The following is an 18,288-nucleotide window of genomic DNA, read 5'->3' as shown; positions in this document are numbered from 1 at the left end:
TGCAAGAGGCAGGATGAAATCCATTCCAATCCGAGTGTTACCAACTATTAATTTTAATTGCAAGACTCATGGTACCTGGAGCTTTTCTTAAAGCTCCGGTTTCTGGAGCCAAGGGCCGGCAGCAGAAGCTCGGTGGTGCTGTAGCGAGTGGAAAAGCCCGTGTTCAAACCCCACCAGCCCTCTGGATTGCGCGGCAGACTTGGCGGGCGCGGAGCGGGCGCGACCTGGCGGCCAAGAACCCGGCGGGGAAACACAGAAATGCCCAAGTGCGGCACCGCTATTGCAACGGCGAGTCCCGCTGGCCTTGCCGCCGCGGCCCCTTCCCTGGCTGCCGGGCGGCCCTCAGCACCGCGCCGGGGCCGGGGCCGGGGCCGGGGCGCAGCACGCTGGAGGGGATCCTTTGCCGTGGGGCTCGGGCGCGGGTGCGCGGCGCAGCGGCGGCGCAGCAAGTGGCGGCTGGGCGGCTCCGCCGCCCTGACGCCAGCGGGACCAGACCAGTGCGGGCGCGGAGGCAGCGCGGGGGCGGCGGCGCGGGGCGTCCCCGGCTCCTCGCTCGGCCCCTCTCCCCGCCCGGCAACCACTCCGCGGCCCCTCGCTCCCGCCCCCGCCGCCGGGCTGGCAGCAGCGCCGGCCGCCGGGCGGTGCGGCCCCCGCCGCCCTCCTCCTGCTGGTGCCCGTGCTGGTGCCGGTGGTGCCCGCGCGGGCGGGAGCGGCTGCGCGGCCGCGTGGGAGGCGGCTCCGCGTCTCGCAGGAGCGGGGCTTTGCTCGCCGGCATGATGGCGCCCCTCTGGAAGCCCGCGGAGAAGCCGGCGGCTCCTTCCCCTCCGGCCTGCCCGCCGTGAAGGGCCCGGGTAGGTCCCTTGTCGGCGCCGCAGGAAGGGCAGGTGGCACCGGCCCGGCACGGCCCGGCGCTGTGCGCCCGCTGCGCGCCCGCCCGCGCCGCGGCGCAGCCTCGGCGGGACCGGGCAAAGCCCCTCTTTGTTTTTACGGGGAAAAGCCTTCCCGGCCCGTGCCTGCCTCCCCGTGCTTGGCGGCTCCTTCCCTTTCTTTTCCTAACCTTCCCTTTCTTTTCCTAACCTTCCCTTTCTTTTCCTAACCTTCCCTTTCCTTCCTTTTCCTTCCCTTTTTCTTTCCTTCCTTTTCCTTCCCCTTTCCTTCCTTTCTTTTCCTTCCCTTTTCCTTTCCTTTCTTTTCCTTCTGCAGCCCCCCTCCTTTTCTTTCTTTCTTTCTTTTTCTTTTTAATGACAAATCTCTGCTTAGAGGTCAAGGAAAGTTCACTTCCCCCCCCCTTGCTATTAGGAGGTTGGTATGCATGTGATTTTTCTCTTCTTAGTGTAGTTTCTTCATATATTTGGGCTCTGCAGCCAAATAATCTTTTCCCCAATATAGATCTTTAAAGCTTTTTAAAATTTGCTCGTGTGGAAATACTCAGTGATGCATTCAAAAGGATCTGGGCCAAATCGTGACTTTTTTATAAACCGAAGCCGGTGGGAGCTGTGACTGAGGAAGGACTGCTGTGCTTGCTCTTTTGTTAGTGGATCAATCTGAAGAAGCTATGTGGTCTGACTTAACAGTTTGCTTTTACAGTATGTGAATAATTATAGCTTATTCTGACATGATCATGGTTTTGATGTATTTTAGGAAAGAAAAAAAAGGATGCTCAATGAATGTAAGAAAGCTAACATTTTCATCTGAGGAAGGAGAGGTACTGTTAGATCAAGGTGAGGAAAAATAAAAGTAGATGTGTATTTCAGATACAAGCAAATGGAAAATGTTATCGCCATGAAACATGTCATTGTTTAGCAGAGGTCAGTGTTTAAGGATATAGTGTCTTCAAACTAACATGTTTAGGAGAAAGCTGTATTTCAAACCTGTCATACCCGATAGCGCAGGTCTTGTTTGCAAACAGAGTAGTCAACAACAGAAAACTTGGAATGCTTGTTTGATTTTTTTTTTCAGTAGTTGTATGTGTTTTTAAATAGCTCACAAGAATAAGATTTAAAAACTAAAGCTAACCTTGCTCAGAGAGACCACTTTTCTTTACAGACCTGTGTCTGTAGTTCTGCTAGTCTTCCTGTGGCTAAGTGTCTGCACCTTGCTGTGTCAAACAATAGGAGCAAGTCATGCGAAGGAACTTGAGGTGTTAACGTTGACTTAATTTTTTTACTCGTTTATAATTACTGCACCAAATTGTGGGAGATTAGTTTGTAGTTCCAACTGATTAATATTAATTTTATTTTTCCAGTGAATCAAGGAGCTGTGAAGCTTATAAGAGGTTCTCATTGAATTTTTAGTTTGAGTGTTCACTCCTTTACTGTGACTGAAAGATTATCTGTGTCAAAAAAAATGAAAAATACCTAGTCCCTTTATTTGAAATTCCTGCTCTGGTCTTAGGGATCAAATCTGCAGTTCACCTCAGTCTGTAAGTGGGAGCTTGGGAGAGATTTCCTTTGAGTTGGGTGATCCAGAAGCCTTCCACAGCTATCAGAGAGGATCAGTTCAAGGCACGATCAGGTTACCCTAAGGGTAGGGATTTGTCCTTGCTTTAGTTTTGACCTCTTCAACCATGAGGTGTGTAATCAAATACATTTTTTCTCTACTTCTACTCTGTACTTTTCAACTTGCCTTTTTTATGTACCCTTGCATATGTGGTGATCCAATATATTTGAGAAAAGTTACTGAACAAGCAGACTGAGATCCTTCAGTTTGTGTATAAATATTAACTGTCAGATCAAGTGTTTAAAAGCTGGTGAATTTAGTGTTCACTCTCCCTCTGTACTCTGAAGGCAAAGTGAAGAGTTGAATGTAAAGAAAAGCAATATGAAGGTTGTTAAAGGTGCTTCTCATGTTTCCAAATACTGGGAAATTATTCAGATTAAATTATACATTGCTTTGATTGGTATAAAGAGTTAAATTTCAAAAATGAAGGGATGGTGACCTTTTTCTCAGTTGAGGCATGAATGCACTGTATATCACATATGGCCAGTGGTCTGCTCTATGAAGTCCAAGCTGTGTGTGTAAAATAAAAGCTCATTTGAGTAGTCTTACAAGCCTAATGGAGGCATCATCTCAGCTTTATAAATAATGTAAGTTGTGTATAATGTGGAGTCTCTAGAGACTGCAGAGAAAGCATCATTACCAGCCTTTTCAACCTGCTGGAGATCTTAAATTGATTTACAGCACTGAACTGGTGCAAAATGATACATCAGGATGACACGGGGTCAACCTGTAAAAGTCTATGATGTGAGCCCGTTAGTTCAGTCATCATAATTAAACTGTATTATGAGGGCAGCAAAGCAAGTGTCTGTGACATGTCCCATTGTGCTTCAGATATGGGTGGTTTAAGAATCAAATAAAGAGAACACAGTGCTTATTACTCAAGTTATGCAAAGAGTTGCCAAAATTAAGGCTTGTGGTCCTGTGAAGAATAAATGCTGAACTAATTTAGGTTGACTGTTAACCTCTTGCTTCTTGCTGTCTTTTCAGACCAAAATAGATGAAGACATGTGCAGCTTTTGAGGTGGGGGGAAGTGGCTGTAAGTGAACATCTCTTAACTGAATTGTTTATATCTTTTCTCAAGGCTCAAAATCAGCTAGGCTGTAATTGCTGACTGTGCTATCACATCAAGATAAACAGGCAAACAAGCTTTTTTTTTAGCTTTTCTTTTAGTTTTTTTTTTTTTTTTTTTTTTTTTTTTTTTTTTTTAGTATTTTTGTCCTACTAAGGGTTATAACTGTCTGTTGAAATGTTTCTGTAAATCTGATTTCTTGTATAGGACAGAGCATCTTAGTGATATCTTGAACTATACGACCAAACTTTTTTTTTTTTTTTTTTTTTTTTTTTTTTTTTTTTTTTAGAACAGAGACTGTAATTCTGAATATGAGTATATGAGTTGCATAGGTCACTCTACTTTTCTTAGTGAAGGCAACTGTGGTTTAAGATTCATGTTTCTGCTCTAAAGAGCTTAGAAGGTAGCTTGCCATAGCTAGTAAAATGTTCACTGTATTATATAGCAAGACCTAAGATATTTAATATTTGTGCTGACAAAATCACTGTGAAGTGTTTCAGAAAAATCCTGCTAAAACTCCTTCTTCTTTTTAGAGGACAGTGTGTTACTTAATGATTTGAGAGTTTTGCTGGAATTAGTGGTTTAACCAACCACTTCATACCTGGTTTGGTGTGAACTCAGCACTGCATCCTGCATCTCTTGAGTTTCTCCCTGCCAAAGAAGAAACATCACTTACATTTACATACTAATTTTTAGTCACAAGTGTAGCTTAAAAAAAAACAAAAAACAAAAAACAAAAAAAAAACCCACTAATTTCAAGGGATATGAGAGAAGAAAGTAAGTAGTCAGTATGTGTGAAAGATTCATTAGCCTTCAAGCTCAGTTACATCTCAACAGAAAGTGCTTTAGCTAAAGTGCTTTCTAAGTGGTGTAAAAGAACTAAGCTTGCTTTTGGGTACAGTACGCTATAAAACGTGGACATGGAGCTCTCTTGTACTTTGTTAACACAGATGAATGAAATGACCTTATTGAAGGGAGGGCCATAAAACCTGTGAAAATTAAAATTGGGTCTCACCGCCTGCTTGATGGTTAATGAAGTGATTCTTCTAATGCTGTTTGTTTGTTTGTTTGTGGTTTAGGTTTCTATGACAGACTCAACCCAGTGCCCTTTTGGAGTAGGGCATGGTCTGCTTTACCCACAAAAACTTAGTTTCCCTCTAGTATCTACAGAGTATCATTGTTCCAAAGGCCTCCTTCTAAATGTAGCAAAAAATTGAAAGCATACAAGTCTTAATAAAGATGTTTCAGTTTCTACAAGCTTACATTTGAAGCTTACTTAACAGAGAACTCTCGTTTAAAAAAACATGAACACCAAATTGGCAAGCATGGCTTGAAATGCTGGTGACTTAAAAGGCTTATTTACATAGGCATCTTGCACTTCTCTAGCTATTTTACTCCAGCTAAAATCATGTAACTTTAGAACAACATAGGGGAGTTTTATATTAGAATAGCTATTTTCATTTGAGATGGGAATTAAGTTATTTTAAATTGATATTTTTAAATTGATAGAACTGTATCTGTACAGACTGTTGTATAACTGTCTCCTTTAGAATGTGGTGATTCTTAAAGATTAAAAATAACAAGAGAAAATGTTGGATTAGGCCTTTTGTGAAGTGCCTTGCAAGGGTGGAATCCAGGAGTGAGGAGTGTCCTGGAGTGTCCCCTTGTAGCTGTTAATGGACACTCGGTAGCTGTTAATGGGTGCCACAAAGATCCCTATCCTCCTTGGAGAACAAATGTTAATTTGCATCAGAGAAGTTCTTTGGTTTTGTGTGTATTTGAGGGAGGTTTTTTTGTTTAGTTTTGTTTTTTGTTTTTTTTTTAAAACAGGATAGAGAAGCCAAATGTTTCATAAAATAAACAGAGTAATTTAAAGGAACATAAAAGCATTTTTAGGAAAGTACCCAGATCTTACAGAATCTCTTCCCATTTCTTTTTTCTTTCTTTTTTTTCTTTCTTTTTTTTTTTTTTTTTTTTTTTTTTTTTTTTTTTTTTTGCCTTTACGTGTTGGCAGTGAAAATGCCTCTTAGTTGAATAGGAGCAAAGATTGAGCATATACTTTTAATCAGATTTAGTGAGATCAAGTATTCAGTTCATGTAACACCAAAGTTTACTGAATTGTGTAGATGGGTCATTTTTGTTTTTATTTCAGGAAAGGGGGAATATGTGATACCAGGTACTGTGGCATCTGGATTGCTACCATAGAAGCGTTGCATAGCAAAGTGACCACAGTGCTGTCCCCTGAGAGCAGTGCTGTGTGTGCCATCATTAGTGCGTTAAGTTATAAAGAGTTCTGTGCAAGTTCAGATTCCTTTACTCAGTTGTGCTCTTCTTGGGAGTGCTGTCTCTTGGGAAACTGCATAAAAGCTGGGTTTAGATCAAGTGTTGAGGCTATTTTCTTTGACTTGCCAATACAGGGGATGTGATCAGTACAGCTACTCTGGATACTTGCACAATTTCATCATTCTAGCACAACTCTGTACAAATATAACTCTGTTCTGGACTAATGTCACTTTTATTTCAGTATCCACATGGGAGACTGATACTAGAATAGATGCAGCAGTCACCCATCTTTCTTATTTTGTTCTCTGTTACCCTTTCCATAGCATGCATGGGCAAAATCTGGAGTACAAAGAGGAAGACAAATAATTTTTAAACATGCCTTTTTGTAAGTCATTATATTTAGGCACTGTTCAAAGCAGTATCATCCAAAGACAACTATTATGTTGACTTGGCATGCAAGCAAATGATTAATGTGGTTCACCAGTGATTTCTGAAGTATTATTTCATATTTCCTTGCTTATAAAGGGAATGCTCTTTCCAACATGGCAGCAGATGAGACTGTCTGAATAAGTCAGTATAGACAGTCTAAATTATAGCACTTAATGGTCTTCAGAAGTATTTAACTTGCAAGTTTTTATCATTAAAATCATTAAAAAGCCAATCCACATCAAAGTGATCTGTGGACTGTAAATCTAGCATTGGATAACTTGGTAATCCAATATCCATTTACATTTTTTTTTATAATGTTAAAGTAATTATAGACAGTCTTGTGTGTTTTCACTGTTTTCACTGTTTTTCCCTTCCATGCTCGCTATGGATATAAGAATCATGTCAGCCTAACAGTTTTAACTGATGGAGCTTATTTCAGCACTCAGAACTGTTGTTAGAGAGGAAACTGCAAATGTATCGTTTTCGTATATATTTTGTGCAGGAGTAGAAGAGTAGAAAATGGATTTCAGGATTTACAGTGTGACAAAGTATGTCTGTTGCAGAAGTTTCAAGACTCTAATGTGTTAGAAACCTGTCTAGTAGACAAAAACAAAAAAAAATGCATGCACACAGATCTAACACTTGACATGCGGGTGTAGGAGGTCAGAAAGGTTTTTATGAATTCAAAGAAACATATTCAGATTGCTTGGTGATGCAGTGACCATAGTTTACAATGCTTTTACTTGCCTGAGCTTTTCTTCCTCAGTTTGTTCGACATTGGGGAATTAGTATCTCATTAGTATTGGGGAATTAGTATCTCATTATTCTGTGTTTATATAAAAAGACACTGAGGATGTTTCTCTGATATATCATTTCAGACTCGTGATTTCAAACCTTTTTAGGGCATTGCCAATAATAACAGTATTCTGTCTATGTAGTGTGATGAAAACAGAGCATGAGATGCTTAAAGATACCTTATTCTTACTGTGATGTGTATATATATATATATATATGGGATTATTCACACTTGACATGTATGCACAATATGGAATATGGATGTCTAAAATAGCATGCACTGTTGTTGCGGGTAGAATACCTGGATCAGATAAAGGTAGACTTACCCAGTATAAAGTTGAGAAGAACATGCAGATTCATCAAAGCATGTGTATATTACCTCTTTATATATAAATACTTAAATGCTACTTATATATATAGATTAATAATTAACAACAGGAAACTGCTGTAGATCAAAATCTTTTAGTAGTTCACAAGCAGTGAAAAAAGTGATTAGAAAGTGGCTTCTTAAATGGGCTGTATGAAACAAGGTGATAGAGAGAGGTACACATTTTAATGGAACAAAGCTATGTATGAAGCAAAGCTCAAGAATACAAACAAGGAAGAAGGAGCAAGGCAGCTCTCTGAGACTTCTGAATGGTTTAAATTATTCTAAAATTTATGTAAAATTTGGGGAGGGCTTATTTCTCCTTCTCTTTTTTCTTCTACTTTGCATTTTGCTCTCTCTGATTTGTATTTGAATTTAAAAGAATTTTAACTCTTATTTTTACTCTGCTTGAAAGAAGCAGAGTAAGGTCACAAGACATTTTTAATAAAATTCTTTCAAGTGGTCAAAATTAGGGAAACAAAGTGACCTGGCTGGGATTTTCATCATAATTTGTGAGAATCTATTCTTTGGAGAATTCAGAAAGACCTTCAGTGTTGTGTTGAAACTTGTACGTTTTTAGATTAACACCACTGAATCCATGAGTTTGACTTCCTGGTGAAAATGATATATTACTTTAAAGATCAGTTCTGTTGTTACTCTGATTATGCAAGGCAAATGAGGCTCTTGTTTGTAACTAGTATTTCCTGAGATCTTTATCCCTAACCAGTAGGTGTTTGATGTGATTTTGCATCTGTGCTGAAGCAAGTGGAGTTCTATCCAGTTTTCCTGAATAGGAAAACTCATCTCGAGTACTGTATCCAGTTCTGGGCTCCCCAGTCCAAGAGAGACATGTGGCTACTGGAGAGAGTCCAGGGGAGGGCTGCAAAGATGATCAGAGGGCTGGAGCACCTGCCCTAGGAGGAACGGCTGCGAGAGCTGGGCCTCTTCAGTCTGGGGAAGAGAAGGCTGAGGGGGGATCTTATCAATGTGTGCAAGTACCTGAAGGGAGGGTGTCAAGGGAACGGGGCCAAACTCTTTTCTGTTGTCCCGTGGGACAGGACAAGAGGCAACAGGCAGAAGTTGAACCACAGGAAGTTCCGCCTGAACGTGAGGGGAATTTCTTCCCTGTGAGAGTGACGGAGCACTGGCACAGGTTGCCCAGAGAGGTTGTGGAGTCTCCTTCTCTGGAGATCTTCAAGGCTCTCCTGGACGCAACCCTGTCTAACATGCTCTGGGTGACCCTGCTGAGCAGGGAGGTTGGACTAGATGCTCCCCAGAGGTCCCTTCCAACCTTACAGATTCTGTAATTCTATGATTCCTGGAATAGTTGTTATTTTAGTATAGAAAAAGTCCTTGTTGTTTTCAACTGTAGAGCAAGTATTTGTTTGGAGAACTTCTTTCTATTTGTATTAACAGAGCATTATTGTTCTGTCAGAACAGTGATAGAAAGTAGTTTTGAAATTTTCTACCCAGGACTTTCTTAGAGAGCTGCTAACATGTGCATGATGGTTTCTGGAATTGTCAACTGAACCGTTTTAATTTCAAACATGTAGTCTTTCAGGAATCTCAAACCCATCTAAAATGTGTGCTTCCTTGAGTTGGGGAGACAGAGACACTGATCATGTGGCTTTATTGGGGTATCACTGTGAATCCTCAGTGTTCAGGACCAGAGTTTGGTCTCATTCACTTATAATCTTTTGGTCTTTCCTCTTAATGCTGGACGTTTCCACCTTTATATTGTTGAGAATAGGAGCTGTGTAGCTATATAAAACAGAAATTGGTTATGTCTTTGTCTCTGTTGCATTCTTCTAATTGCCTGGTGAATGCGGTGAAGAACTGTACTATTTCAGAAGGTGAGAATTTTGACCTTGTTGAATGCCTCAGGAAACCTGGCTATGTATAGGTTGCCATCTTGGCTATTACAGTTTCCTGTTTTGCATTTCTGGCTGTTGCTGGCTTTGCAGTCTGGCCTACTTAATAATAGGCCCTTTATTATCCATGCTCCTATCAGTGTTAAGTGCTTCCACTTGGATGTAGTAGCCAAAGGAAAACTCTTTGTCTGTATTAACTTAAAAAGTTAAGGTAACTTAATCATAATTTTGGTAATGTGGAGTATTAGATTTCATCTGGGAAACACTGTAAATACATACAGCTTAAAAATCTGTAGTGTGGAATATTTTTGGACGGATGGGTATGAAATCACATTTTTTCCCCCTCAAGGTTTCCATCTAGTTACCTAGAGCAGAAAACAGTGGTATCAGAGCAGGGCTGAAGCGCTTGCTAGACTGTTTGGTTATTCAGAGCCAGCTAGGGCAGATATTTTTCCTCAGAGGAAGAGACAAGGATTGACAAGGATTGGAATGCCACAGAGACTGAAGTACTGATATCTGTGTGGACGAATGCTAAATCTTTGTCCTGGCTATCCTTTAAAATTAGAAGGGAGGCAGTTCTACAAGGTGGAGAGGGCTCTATCTGACAGCTCTGCTCTTCTGAACCCCAGCCACACATTTCTTCACCTTTTTTGGCTGGGTGAGTCTGGTACTCATCCTGCTCTGAACTGATTCAACCGCTCTGGAGAATGTTTTTTATAGTTTTTGCCAGGTTAGGAAGAGGAATGGGCTGGCAGACCTGAGCAGAGGGGAAATGATGCCGGAGTACCACAGCTGGCACAAGGGAACAGAGGAAGACCTTTTCTGTTTGGGTGGCCACAAGTGTTAGAGCTGCTCATCTGCTAGTGGACCCATGACCTTACTGGCTGAAGGCAGCTATTGGAGGTAGCTGGTTATAAATAAGTGCTACAGTATTCCCAACTGAAGATTTTCTTGAAATGCTTTCTTGAAAAGGTCTAATTTACAGGGTTTTTTTCCCCAGATACTTATGTTGATGATTAGCCTGATGAGGTGATATTGCCAACAGCTACGTCAGTCACAAAGCCCCAGTGTAGTTATGTTGGCAGCAAAACTACAAAGATTAATGATATAGCTTATTTTATGGGGGGTAAGAGAGGAAGGAGCAGGAGGATTACTTAAGCTTTTCTGGTGCTATCTTGCTGGTATGAACTGCAGCTGTATTAGAAGAGGTTTTTATAGCTTAATATAACTATGAGCAAAAGGCATCTAGTACAGATTCTGTATAAGATGGGGCAAATGTTTTTTTCTCATAGGTGGAAAGACTGTCCTTTAAATTTAGCTTTTTGGTAATAGAAACGTTCTTTTCCACTTTAAAGTATGAAATAATTTGAAATACCACCAGACCAGCTGTTGTTAGCTACATTATCAAGAAACTAGAGAACAGCTAATTCTTAAATCCATTAAAAATATTCTGTAAAAATAGGCTGGCATTACCAGAAACCATTGCCAATGAAGAGAATTAGCAAAGGTGAAGATGATGCATGCTATAAACCAATGAACTATTTATTAGTTTCCGGGATTCTGCAGTGCTTCACAAGTCACTTTGAAATTTTTAGCTTTGAGTCCCCTTTTCTCAGAAGAAGGTTAGAAAATATTTGTCTTAACTGTGTACAGTAAATGTATTTTAAAATCTTCTTGTTACTGCTAGCTTTTTAATCTCCTTAAATAAGTTTCTTGATTTCAATGAATAAATATCTACAAATCTAAACTCCTGTGGTATTTTCCCTAGTTGCAGTGCCTAAGGGAGGTTCTTGCTGAATTCCTTCATAACTTTTTAGTGTTATGCCAAGGAACTATCCAGATGCTTGGGAATCAGATTATAACTTTTTTTCCTCAGCCTTGGCTACAGCAAACTTCGAAATTTTGTACTGTGCAGAAAACACTACGTGAGTATAACTGGCATAAAGACTGAAAGGCTGTTTACTATGGTTTACTGGCTAAGTGTTCCCTTTGCCCTCGTGCCTACTAGTCTGTCAGACATGATTCTTGTTTATGGTCAGATCTGATGGATCTCTTGTAGTTTGGAAAGTGCAATCAGGCAAGTAGGTGAAGATGTATGTCAGAGCCCTCTTGCCTGATACCTCCACTTTATTCTCTTGTGTTGCTCTTTTCAGTCACCTAACCAATTGTTTGCTGAAGGAATTACTGACAAGAGTGGGGTAGTAAATGTATGTCTTTGTCTTCCTGATGTGATGACACCTACCTCTTTACCATCATGTGTCCTTCAGAGCTGGCTGAGGAGCTTCCTGCTTTAGCAGATTTTCTCTGCCTGTTGTCCCCTAAGGGTTGCCCTAAAATCTGCTGTCAGAACTGTTCCTGTGAAGGTCCTGAAATGGTTTCAGCTAATGTAACCTGAGTTTCCAAGAACCTACAATTTAAAATTAATTTGCTTTATGTCGGCTGGAGAGAATTGAGGTGTGCTTCTGTGTGTGCCTGTGCTCATAGATTGGAGAGTGGTCATTTGGGGGAAAGAAAGAAACAGGCAGATTGGAGGAAAGTGGGCAGCTTGATAACTTAGAATTTGTGTTCATTGCCTCAGATTGGAGAAGATACAGAAGGAGACTTCCAGGAAATTTGAGAGGGTGAGTGTCCTGTTAGAAGAAACAGCAATCCAGTATGCTCTGTGAAGAAAATGAGTAAAATTGATGTTGATCAGTATAATGTGATTAGTGCTTGGCTCCCGGTCTCAGTCCTGGCACTCAGATACTGGTGATAGATGTGGTATTGGTTTTTCAGCACAAACAACATCATCACTGAAGCCGATGTCCATGTTGCTTTGGGAAAGATGCTTAGTGTCCATGCAGCGCTCGTGCTGCCTTACCAGGAGGGAAGAGGGCACAGGGCTGCGTCCACCATATATAATATGTCTTCCTGAGTGTCTGTGTCCTTCTGGAGATTCAACAAGGTACCAGCAGGCACCTGCTTCTCCTCTACCCTGCACTCTCATGTGTACATCTGTGAGGGGAGCAGTTTGAGACCTACACTGCAGGAGCTGAGCTCTGCCAGCACTGGTGGCAGACTCCTGTGACTAATGTTGCATATTTCTGAATATAGGCAGGTTTCCCCCACACTTTGGCATAGTTTCTGGCCTTCCCCTGCTTAGGACACTAGGGCTGTCAGGCTTCCAGGCCAGCCAGCAGTCTGCATCGCTTGAGCCGAAAGGCTCGTTATCTTGAGAACCTGGCAGCCTGGGAGCCCTAGCTTCAGCCCCAGAATTAAAGTCATCTAAATTCTCAGCTTAAAGACAAGGAGTCTGAAGTCTTTGTGCGCTTTCTTTGTGTGCTGGCTTTTAGCCTAGAAGTAAGTAGTCTTGGAGAACTGCAAGTCCTGGAAATTCATCCTGGCAGGCTTGCTTTGCAACTTACGCAGGGTTCGGAGTCCTTCTGTCCACTGATCTGGGACAGCTATCACTGCTGTTCAGTAGAGATAGTGGAAAATTTGGGAAGCATTATGCCTGTTTTAGCCAGTCTGCTGCTGACCCTAGGGAATGTGTGTTGTTCAGGAAATACTGTGTTTTGGTGTCTCGGTGTAAGGTTACAGGATTTTGGGATGTTAGACTGGGCTTGGAAAACGATGGTGGAATGAATAGTGAGTTTCCTGAATTCCATATGTAGAATCATGTAAGGCTCTGTTAGTAAAAAAGCTCACAGATAAAGAAAGGATGCTTAGTGATTATGTGACTTGATTGCTCTTCCAAAAGCATAGACAAAGCTTACAGATAACCGGGGATCAGATAAACAGTCATTTTCTCTATCTATCAGTTCTTATCTGTTGATTGACACCTTTGTACAAAATCTTGCAAAGCCTTGATCTCAGAAATACGTGAAAGCAGTTCGACATGATATTCTGCAGATACTCTGACTGTGGGGTGATGACTGGTGTTTTTGCTTCATTCTGCAGTTTTCTGGATCTCTTCAAATCCTCAAATACAGGGACGCCCTCATTTTGTGCTTTTAAAAAGCGGGATGTGGGCTGGGGCCTCTGGATCTGTGCTCTATCATTCCTGGTTGGCAATAGTTAGGTGGCACTTTTATTTGCCTGAGATCAGTGCAATAGCACTGGCACATGCCCAGGTCTCAGCCCGAATGCCTCACCCTCAGGCTCCTTGCTGAGATAGCGATAGGGCTCTTGCTCAGGACAAGCTGCTTCTAGCTGAGTAGTTTGTCCTCTGTCTCTGTGTATTACTTGGGGTAATGGCACATGCTCTCATGTAGCTGTATTGAAGTGGTCCTACTAGCAAGCATTTTTGTGCTTGTGGTTGCTGCTGTGGCTTTCTTCATCTAATAATACTTGCCAATATTACAGAAAGCCAGTAGTTTTCAGAGTGGTGTTCTCTGCTTGAGCACAGGAGAAACTAAGGCTTCAAGTGTGAAAGCATCTTGCCCAAAGTTATGCAGAAGGAAATAGGAGTTGTGTTTGCTGAGCTGCACCTCAGCAGTCTCTGTGACCTCTTCCGCTGGCGAGCTTTTATGGGCTTAGTTATGTCAGGAAAAAATTTCAGTGATAACAAATTTAGTGACAGTCACTAGACTCATTTGGAGTGAATTGCTCCTAAGGTTGGAGCTGTTTGATTTCATCCGTGAACTGAGATTCCCGTGGAAGCTTATTGGCCTGCTGCTGATGGAGGTGATGCCTGATATTTTTCATCTCAGGCGTGCTTACCAGTTTAGGAGGAAAGCTAGTGCTGCTAAAGCTTGGTCTTCAGTTTAAGCACAATTGCTACTTTGGTTTAATTAATTAGTAATTATCTTGATCAAAACATTTGTAAAAAATAGAGACTTAATGTAAATGCCTTCATATTTCTGTGTCAGTAACTTTATTCACGTGTATAATGTTTTTCTTATATTAATGGAGCTGCAGCCGTACTAGGATTATATTGGTGTGTGGTTGAAGACAGTTCAAGTTTTTCAGGGAGACAGGCTCAGACTTGTAATTCATGTGTCACTAAAGGCTTCTAGTAATCTGGATCTGTATTTGTTGGTGTATTTTAAAGACAAACTGAAAGCTTCCTGGCTTGATTTCAGGTGGATCCCTGTAAAAACATATTTGCTTGTAAATCTCTATTCTTAAAGTTTCTCATCTTCTGTATAAGCTAAAGAGGCGTTTCTAACCTTGGTGATCTTGGTCTCTTCTGCTTATAAAGGGTCTGGCAAATTCAGGTGCCTTGAGAAGTACCAAGGAGCATTTGGTGCAATGTGATAGTGCAGCTGCTGCTCACTGACTGTCTGGGGGACCAGGAACAACCTGGGTTTTGTGTCATGTGGGACTCCAGTCCTGGTTTTCAGAAGACCACTAATGGCATCCAGTGATTAAACAGTGTTTCCTTGGAGGGTGGAAATCTGGCAGATCTTTATGTTTGTTTCTGGGTTGTATAAACTTGGCTTGTGAAGCGATATCATCTTTAAACACTTTCTCTGTTCGGAATGATAGGTTGTGATTTAGTTGTGAATTGCAGGACATTTCACAAAAGTTAGTGCAGATCTTCCTGCTGCATTTTGTCTTTTTAAAGATGTGATGACTATATGGTGTTTTGAAAGTCATTTAAAGACAAACCCTTCCCCCCATGATTTCACAAATTAGGCAAAAGGGAGGAAAAGTAGAGTAATCATTTTCAAAAAATAAAGTGTGCCTCTATCAGTATGCACCTAGTTATGTTTTTATAGTGGCAAGTTGAAGAAGCTATTTTTATTTCAAGTGTATAAATGGTAGATGGGGGACTAATCTGTGAAAAAAGAAATTAACAACCTTCCTTTTTGTTTTGCTTTTCATCAGTTTGTTCTGATTTACCAAGGTTTAACATAATGACACTTTTATTCATGAAAAAATAAATTTTTTCCCCCTCAATTTTTTTGTCTCTTGCTTTGGTGAAACATTCAGCTTTTAAGCTGAGGAGCTTGAGCTGTAATTTAACATCTTCACTTAGTCTCTGATAAATGAGGTCTGGGTCATAGTCCTTAGAAGTGGTTTAATGCAGCTGATGTAACTGTATCAGTGTAAGCTCTTAGTGAAATGAATCATTAGTAGGAACAGTGGCTTGTATCAACTGAGCTTCACTGTTTTGCATGTGGTGTGGTTCCCGCCTTAAAATACTGTGTTGTAAGAGTACCCTAGAACGGGCCAGCAAATGCGTTCCTAATTCCATGCAGTCTGTGCTAATATGTGTCGTTCTGTAATGAAAGATAAAGCACATCTTGCATTTTATGAGCTTAACTCAAAAATCTTGATACCTAAGTGATCATGGGCATTTTTCTTCCTTAAAACCTTAAAAGTTTTCTTTATGTTACAAATGCATGTTTTAATTTAATTACTTCAAAAAAAAATTATGAAAGTGACATGTTAACAAATTCCTCTTGCCTCACCTGTGAAGGAAGCTCCTCCCGTCCTACCCGGATGAATTAGAGGGAAATGATTTTTTCAGCTGATAAAAAGAAATAAAATTCCATGCCCTTCCCAAAGGAGGAATTCAACAATTGGACAAGTGGCGTGGGACCATGTGTTGGTTTGTAAAAGGATATAGTTTGTAAAGATGTTTCCTTTGATGCCTGTGATGAATATGGATGTATTTCCGTTGGAGAGGGTTTTGATTAAATTATGCAATTAGAGCTGACCAGACAGATCTAAATATAGGAAGAGGTTTCGGTTATCCTGCCTTTGTGCGTATTAACACACCCACACAGATGTGTGTTTGTCACTGTTGTAAACAACACCTGTTTTCTAAAGACAGTTCAAAAAGTCAGGAAAGGGAATGATCTTTGTGGAAAAAAAATTACACAGGACTGTTGTGATGAAAGGGGGAAAAACTGTTCTCTCAGCTTTTTGATGCTTTAGGAAAGGACTTGAACTTACCACAGCTGACCGAGCTATTGAAGTATCTTTGTGGCTATCCTAACTTTCCAAAGCTGATGGGCAATGTGACAGACTGGCCAGCCAGCTCTTCTGCTTTGCCTGGACTTGGCCTGCGTCAGCTGAGGATGCCGACTTCTTGCCTGCTGCTGTGCTCCTTCGGGAGTTAGGTACCCCTCAATATGAGTGGATGAATCTGCCCCAAAGATGCACAAAGATTACCCTCTGTGAGGGCTAGTAATTCATTCTGCCTGCTACCATCCATTTGCAATTTTTTTTTCTTTTGGATGTTTGGCTTTATTTCTCAGCTTTTTTTAAGTCATTCATCTTGGAGAGAGTGTGAAAAATGAAGAATCTCCTCTTCTATGGCATTTCAGACAAAACTTATGAACGTTGTCTTGGGATGAGAGAATATTGTAGTTCACAGCATTGTTTTCATCCTTAGATTATGTAAATGAATTTCATAATTTTGTAATCCCATTTATATAAAAAATTTTACACTTCCTTCATTACATAAGTTAAAATATTAAATTGTGGTTTTGGAGAATTTTTTTTTATCAAACATCGGGTTCAATCCAACTGCTTGCTGACATGAGAAGGGGATCTTAAGGGATTTGCTCACACTGAGGGTATTGTTTGGTGCATCTACTTGTACTAGCCTTGGCATGTGTCAGATTTAGTCAGCTTGCTCTCCAAAGAATAAACTTTAGTTAGTTTAGAGTTAGTTCTTTTTTTGTTGTCTTGGCAAGTTGAATCAGCTCAGGAGACCAATAGGCATTAAAGGAAGAAGATGAGGGTGTGTGACTTCATAGTCTTGTGTGCCTCTGAAAACAGCAATGAGTAAAACTGAGCGGTGCAAACTAGAAATTTACCATTGTTTTTAACCATGGTTAAAACTGCGTAGTTCAAGGATTTGATGACCATTTAGAGACCATATGTGTTAGTGTTGCTTGTAAGCAGGGAGGAATAGTGCTTTAAGTAGGTGCAGAAAAGCTTCTGGCAAGAGGTGCTATTCAAATTTGTGAATCAGATGTACAGTTTTTAGTATGTCAGAAGAACAGTTACACAGGGCAGTATCTGGCTTTGGGAGGTGAAGAAATGTTCTTAACTATGCAAAAAAGATTAGTTTAGTTGTTGAAAAACCTCTATTAAAATGGGAAGAGAGGCCTTTACTGAGTTCTTTAACATTTCACGCAATTGTGTTATTACTTACAAAGACTTTCATGCCAATTTAGCTGGATGATAACACAGCTAGCAGTTACTAATGTATATAGAAAGCAGGTATTATACAGTAACTTCATTTCCATTTCATGGAAAGCTGTGGTTCATCACAGAAACCAGACAGATGTTTTGTACTTGGTTTGAAGCATGGTGAGCTTTGGCAGAGAGCTGGCAGCTATTGGTAGTATAAGGTTATTTCTCTCTGTTTCTTAGTAACTGAGCAGTGGGGGATTTATTTTATTTTTTTATTTTTATTTTTTTTCCCTCCCATCAATCAAGCATACATTGGCCCTACCATTTCATTTTGAGTGAGCAGTGATTTTGCTTTTTGGGGCTCAGGTCACATTCAGAACTTAAAAAATTGACTTAGTTCATTTAACAAGTTCAAAGCTGTGCAAGTCCTCCTTCTGAAAGCAAATGTTTTTGTTAAGAACTACCATACTCTTCTGGGAACTGCTGGATAATACTTGCCAGAAATGTTAGGAACTTTTGCTGTAGTTAGTAGGGCTCCAATCAACAGCTGCTTTTACATGAGCCTTCCTTTTATGTTCTCTTAACTTCTGCTGAATTAAAGGGTATGTGTTGGTATCTAAAAGAGTTATCTCTATGGTTGAGCAATGATATAAGGGAGACTTTCTTTTTAGGACAATCCCTCATTCAAATACAGCAACCACTTGTCCTAGAGGAGGTTTCTCAGATGTGATGCTTTGGTTGGTGTCTGGCTCTCAGGAACCAAGCCAGAAGCTACTTCGTAGAACAGACTGGGAATAATGATTGTCATTTTCAGAAATAAAGAGGAAAGTCAAGTCAGAGTCTGTATAAAGAGCCTCTCTGATGAGTTTTACAGCAGTTTCAATTGAAAGTTGCTTCC

At 40.7% G+C, this 18,288-nt stretch overlaps 1 protein-coding gene across 7 annotated transcripts in view; it reads left to right on the top strand.

Annotated features, from left to right (window-relative positions):
• The first annotated feature begins 667 nt into the window (after positions 1-667).
• The window catches only part of SMAD1 (SMAD family member 1), a 48,531-nt gene continuing 30,910 nt past the window's right edge, over positions 668-18,288 (top strand). For 2 of the 7 annotated variants that reach the window (XM_062573901.1, XM_062573898.1), the window contains exons 1-3: positions 668-851; positions 1,642-1,721; positions 3,487-3,536. The gene's annotated coding sequence lies outside the window, so the exon portion shown is untranslated. The remainder of the gene's footprint in view (positions 852-1,641; positions 1,722-3,486; positions 3,537-18,288) is intronic. The other 5 variants (XM_062573899.1, XM_062573900.1, XM_062573897.1 and 2 more) reach the window with 3 other exon arrangements.

Source organism: Rhea pennata, chromosome 4 (assembly GCF_028389875.1).
Source record: "Rhea pennata isolate bPtePen1 chromosome 4, bPtePen1.pri, whole genome shotgun sequence".
In the NCBI taxonomy this organism is placed as follows: domain Eukaryota; kingdom Metazoa; phylum Chordata; class Aves; order Rheiformes; family Rheidae; genus Rhea; species Rhea pennata.
This window is presented reverse-complemented; position numbering and strand designations above follow the sequence as displayed.